The 6,362-nt window shown below is 51.3% G+C and overlaps 1 long non-coding RNA gene across 1 annotated transcript in view; it reads right to left on the minus strand.

Moving 5' to 3' along the window:
* The window catches only part of LOC140696761 (uncharacterized), a 33,416-nt gene that overhangs the window by 26,238 nt on the left and 816 nt on the right, over positions 1-6,362 (minus strand). The window lies entirely within an intron of this gene.

Genomic DNA, 6,362 nt, shown 5'->3' on the forward strand with positions numbered 1-6,362 from the left:
GACAGATTTCAGTTTAACTGGAGGAACAATTTAAATTTTTAACTCACATGACATTATGCTAAGCACCATTCCACACAAGCTATCCCCATTTCACAGATGAGGAAACTGAGGCTCAGAGTCCTTAGTCACTTTGTCCAGAATCACAAAAACAAAGTGTAGCCTGTCCCAGCCTAGAATGTGGGAGCTTAGCCTCTGTACTAAGAGGTCAATGGTCAAGTACTCGACAAATGTGAGTGATCACTAATCATTATCTGATAGCAATACCGCTGTAAGTGGAGCTGGAGTTGTAGCTGTGGAATGAGTAGTTTGGGTGCAGGTGGAGTTGCTTCTCCCTAAATTCAGGCAGAGGTTAGATTAGTTTTTGGTGGAAATTTAAGTGCTTGATGCAGATGGTTAGATTCTGGTACTGGGGTTCTAGCTGCTGGGGTACAAGGAGCTTCCGAAGGTCTGCTTCCAGAGATTTGGATGTCGTTTCCAGACAGGCCTTAGGAATCTGTCTTTTTCAAAAGGGAATTCTGGTCTGCAACCAAGTGTGAGATCCACCGTCTTGGATAACCTCTGGAGTCCCTTCTAATAGATTCTGTATCTGCAGTGCCCTAACACCCACCACGGAGGCAGCATCCCTTTGGGTTAGGCATTGCTCTCTCCCCCTACTGTCTCCTTAAATCCCCAAGGCCTTAGAATGACTGCACCTGCACCTGCTCCTCCACCACCATGAACCATAAGCTTTTTAGAAGGCAGAAAAGACTGTCAAGTTGGAGACCACAGGAGCCTCACAACCACCTTCAGTGGTGAGGGTAGAGCCAGCTCATCTTCCCTCCTCGCCCTGCTCCACCCAACTCTGTGCAGAGCCCTGGTCCCTAAAAGACTGTCACTTGCCCCACTGGATCCAGGTCAAGTGCAACCACTACTACATTCAGCCCCAGTTTTTCTCGGACACTCTGCTCAGTGAGGCCAGCTTCCCAGGCATGCCAGGCAATTCTGCAGTTTTTCTGGCCTGGAGAGCCTTCTCCCAGGCTCCAGGAGACCAGCAACTCAGGCAGGGAAGCAGGCCCAGGGCCATTCTCAATGACCTTTGGCTTCCTGGGAAGGACGCAAAACCAGTAAAAGTTTATTTAGCAAGAGCTATTTAATCGTTGCCAGAACTTAACTTTAAAAAAAAAAAACCCAAAAAAAACCCACATAGACTTTCTGGGGAATAAAAGGTCATTTGAGGACTCCATACGAAAAGATCTTTCATTAGTTTTGTTTTTCTTAGAAAATTTCCAAGCCACCTGCTTGTAAAATTAAATAGGAAATATGAAATGAACTCAGCACCTTGTGTGTGACCTCAGTGGGTTGATTTTAGCTACTGAACCTCAGTTTCCCCATCTGCAAAGGCCACTGGTCCAGTGATCGAGTGGAAACTAGAGGTGGGGCAGGGGCTTTAGCTGCTGAGAGGGAGATGTAAGCTGCGAGCCCAGAGTCTAGGCCAGAAACCTTTGGCCTGTCTAGACACCCCTTTTGGGGCTTCTGACCATTGTTTTTTAATCTGCTTCCTTTTAAGGTTCCTGGTATCCCACTCTCTCTCCCATCTTGGGAGAGGGGAAATGCAGTCATTGACATGTTAGTATAAAAATACTTCTCTCAGAGATCTTTCCATGGTAACCCAAGTCTTTCATTCATTCAATATGTATTATGAACCCCCTCTACCAGGACCTGGGCTGGGCACAGAGGATTCAAAGATGAAAAAAGACGCCACTCCTGTCTTCTGGGTCCTCCCCTAATTTTCAGCCACGTGGGGACAGAAGAAATAACACCTTTTGGGGGAGTGGAAGGGGGTGGAGGGGAGATACTGACTCTTGGAAAGATTGGATTTGAAGTTCTTGGTTCTATTCCTTTGCTGATTTTATAATTGCCCCTTCTGTTACCCTAAAGCTTTGAAGTGTCTAAGAACTTTCAGAGCCAGGATCTCACTAAATAGTTGCAAAAACCTGGACAGCACTCCTGAGAGGCATCTCTAGTTTTACTATGAGAAAATAAAGGCTTACAGAAATTAAACCACCTGCCTAGGTCACACAGGTGGCCACAGTCATCTGGACTCAAACCTGGGTATTAAGGCACAGCTATTTTGGAAATATGTGTTTGCCTTGTATTTGAACCTGTGATTTTGGTAACTACATGGCCCAGAGTAAGGGAGGCAAGAGGAGGAAAGAGATCAGAACTCTGGGCTGAAATGACCCAGTCTCTGATCTTAACCTGCAACCACTCTGACCTTGACCTTCAAATTAGCAGAAGGACCATAAGCGGTAATCACAACCACTACGAGTTTATCCTGAACTCTTATCTCACATAACACATCCCTGAAGTTGTGCACTAGTATCTGCACTTCAGAGATGAACTGCTAATCCCGCAGGAGGGGTCTTTCATGCTTTTCCCATCATCCACACCATCCACCAGCAGCTAGGCAAGTTCCCTTAGTTCTTCTGAGCCTCAATTTTCTAAAATATAACTAGGGATAGTAGGAACAGTGGATTCTGGGAGAAGGCATATTACCTGCCTGAGAAGGAGTAGGTACTTCATAAACGCCAGCATCCTGCTCCCTTCCCTTTCTGAAACCTCTTGGTACTAAGGAAGTACCAAGAAAATACACCTCAGATCCACCCCAGCCTTTGGGCCTCAAGGTCACCCTCTCCACCTGCCTTCTTAGTGCCCAGACTTTCCTGCTGGCGGGGGAGCTGGGGTTAGAATGGAGGGGCCTGCCCTGAAGTAGCAAGGCACACCCTCAGGAGGCCAGGTCCCAGGGCAGCATCCCTCAGGAGTGAAGCCATCTTGATTTTTTTCCCTCACCCTAAGAATGAAACATCAAAGGACAAAGTATGTACTGGAAATCAAAGAAAAAGGGCCACAGGCACCAGATAACTCAGAGGCCCCAGGAATGGCTCACTGAACAACCGCAAATGCCCACCACCCACCAAGCTTTTTGCTGGAGGCTGGGGGGCTGCAGAGACTGAGGGGTGAGGCTCTCTTCACTAGCAGAGTTTGTCAGAGGTTATCCCATCTGGTAGGTGAGACAGCAAGACAAGGCACTCCCAGGCTCAAGAGAACAGAGAAGGCATTCTGAGAGCATTCGGAAAGGGGAGTGGCAGCCTGGGAAGGAGGCAGTTCTAGGCAAAGGGAACAGAAATGTGAGAAGCTCAGAGGTGACATGGATCTTGACAATAGGTGTGGGGGTGGGGGGCACTTAAAAAGGCTGCTAGACTCTCGGCTACTGGGTCACAAGTTGGGGACACAGATGCAATTTTCTACCCTCCAGGCAGTCTGCCAGAGTTGTACACCCGGAGCTCCTCTCTCCAGCCTCATTTGCATCAACCCCCAGTCGGCATGATGGGTACTCATGCTGGCCTGGGTGGAGGCTCTGTATTTATAAGATCTTCAAATCCCTTTGGGGTCAAGAGACTCTCCCGTCCCTGGGGCTGTGAAGGGTCCAGGGAGGAATGAGACAATTGCTGCCTTCAAAGTGCTGAAGGGCTGGTCACATATGGGAAGCTTCCTGAGGTATTAAGCATCCTCATATAAGGTGTTTCTTATGAAGGCAAAAAAGAAAAAACTGGAAATAATACAGATGTCCAACAACAAGAAATAAGTTAAATTATGGCACATTGAATGAGGATTAAGCAGTCATTAAAATGTATGACTCAAGATAAAAAGAAATGTTCATGATAAATTTGAGAAAAAAAGGAGTATTTAAAGTGTCCAGCAATTTTGTTTTTTAGAATATGCACAGATAAAAAGACTAGAAGGAAATATTAATAATCTCGTTTTCTCTATGGCAGATTTCTCTCTAAACTATTTTACGAGATTCCAACTAAACTATTTTACAAGCTTCCAACTATTTGACAGTATTCATCAGAGTGGCAGTAAATATTACTTTAAAAATAATCATTAGCTTCATGTCATGGAAAAAAAGTGATGGGAGTCAGCTATGGACCCCATATTACCTGCCATCTCTTTGGGCCTCAGCTTCCTCATTTATAAAATGTAGACCTAAAGGTCAAGATGAGAATTCCTTCCTCTTTGAAAAATTCAAGCTAACTTCTAGAGGATACCTGAGTTTCAAAAATGGACCAGGGTCCTCCTCCTGGAACCAGTGGGGCTGAAACAGAGTCTTCAGGGAGGGGAGGATCTGGATTGATGCGGCAGGGAGGAAGGGAGTGGGGGGTAAAGCTGGTAGAACATTGCTGGGCCACGTGTTGGGGACATGGCCCAATGGAAAAAAATCTAGTCTAGGGAAAGTAGTGGGGGTGGGGAAAAGAGCCAGATTGGACTGAGGCTTGTGAAGGATGGTCAGGATATTCAGGGGTTCACAAAGTTGGATCCATCTAGAGGTGCCAGAGGCTGGAGGTACCTAGAAAGCTCTGTGGAAAGTGAAGCACTATCACTTATGGCAACGTCTGATTTCTATAGGAGGCAATGTCCCTCATCCTAGGGCCTGGGCAAAGTGTTGGCAATACAGGTGGTGGGAAACCACGGTGTCCCTGGCCTGGCCGCAACAGTGATTGCTTGACAATTCTTTACTAAGTCAGTGTCATTGGGAGAGACATCATTTACATTTCTAGCCTCAGTTTACTCATCTGTGAAATGGCAGGTTAGGAAAAAGATAGGAAAGAGATGCTAACTTGTTGGGGAAAGTAAGTCACAGGAACACTCCATACCCTACCCCTGTAGGGTACTGCTGGCTCTGTTTAGAGGTAGGCACATTGAGGCTCTGAAAGGTTGAGTCCCTTGTCCAAGGTCTGGGATCCCAACTGGTCCATGACTGCAAACCCAGCTTGCCTCACTCCACCGACGCTGTGCATCACTTCCAACCTAAAAATCCATGTGCTAGTACCAGGTTTATTAGCGGGGAAAGTCGGAACAGAAACCAGGCGCCGGGTGACAGATCGCACCCGGATAAGGCTGATTGTGGGTAGGGGTCCCGCAGGACTCCCCTCACCTCTAGGCAGTGCTTTCTCAAGTCCCGACAGAGCCTTCGGCAGGGATGGCCCGGCTAGAGGTCCGGGGCGGGGGCGCACGGGAGGCGTCCAGCCCCAGCAGCCCCAGGTTGCTACGCTTCAAGCGCAACCCGAGGTGGACGCGGTTTTTACAAAGTGGCGTCAGGGGGCGCCCCTAGTCGGCGCGGGTTTTCAAAAATCAGAGGAAAACTGACCCGGGGACCGCGCCTGCGAGACCCGCGGAGGGGAGTCACCACAGCCCCGCCCAAGCCTCGGGCTCTGAATAGGAGGAGGGGAAAAGGTGTGTTTACGCGTCTGTGTGTAGGGTGGTATTTAAGCCGAGAGAGGAGAGGAGTGATCGGGCAGGGGGAAGGCGAATTAAGCCTTCTCGGTCATTCGAGGTACCTCCCCCCCCCTTCCGGGGCTAAAAACCATTTATTCTCAAGACTAGTCTCCCCGCTCTCGGTCCTATTCAGTGACTGCAGGTGGGAGGGAGTTTGAGATCTAAGTCCCACCCTCTGGGCTGGAAGCCTGAGGCCAGAGATGGGAAGTGATTTCCTCAAGGTCACGCAGCAAACTACGCCCAGCCGGGGCCAAAGCCCAGGTGTCTGGCCCACCCTCCAGCATCCCCAGAACCCGGAACCCCAATAGCCCTGCGCTGGGTGGGAGGCAGGAGAGAGAGGACGAGGACTGGGCGGCTGGATTTGGGGGTGAAAGTGCGTGGTACACCCTATAACCCCAGATGAGAGTGCAAGGGGAGACTTTTTCCTGAAGCCGAGGATCCAGGAGTCCCGCTTCGGGCGCCCCCTCGCGTGGGGCCCTCCGAGTGGGGATGATGAGGGACAAGGGACGAGGGTGTGCGGGGTGCCCGGCACCCAGTTCCGCCTCCCACGGGTTGGGACAGCGCAGTGCTCGCGGTCCCTTTAAGAAAGTTCGCTGGGCGAGTTCATCAAAGTTTAAAAACTCGTCGTGGAGAAGGGAAAGGGGAGAGAAGAGAGAGGGAGAGAAAGGACGAGGGAGAGAGGGGAAAAGCCCCGCCGGAGGCTGGCGCGCCGCGGCCCGGGCCGGGGCGAGCACGCAGTGGGCGGCGGGGATTGGCTGCGCGTTCCCCCGGAGACCGCGGAGAGGGAGGGGGAGGGGGCTGGCCGGGCCCCAGCTGAGGCCGGTTCCGGCCCCCGCCCCCCGCCGCCGCCGCCCGGCGCCCGCCCCCTCCCCCGGCGCCCGCCCCCCGCCGCCGCCGCCGCCGCGGGCGCACTCGCCGGTCGCAGTGAAAAGGCGGAGGCGGCGGCCGCTCCGGCTCCGCTCCGGTTCCCAGTGCCTCCCCTGCCGCACCCCCTCCCCGCCTCCCGCACCCGCCAAACTTGATGTGACCCCAGCCCGACGCGGCGG

Source organism: Vicugna pacos, chromosome 6, assembly GCF_048564905.1.
Source record: "Vicugna pacos chromosome 6, VicPac4, whole genome shotgun sequence".
Classification (NCBI taxonomy): Eukaryota; Metazoa; Chordata; class Mammalia; order Artiodactyla; family Camelidae; genus Vicugna; species Vicugna pacos.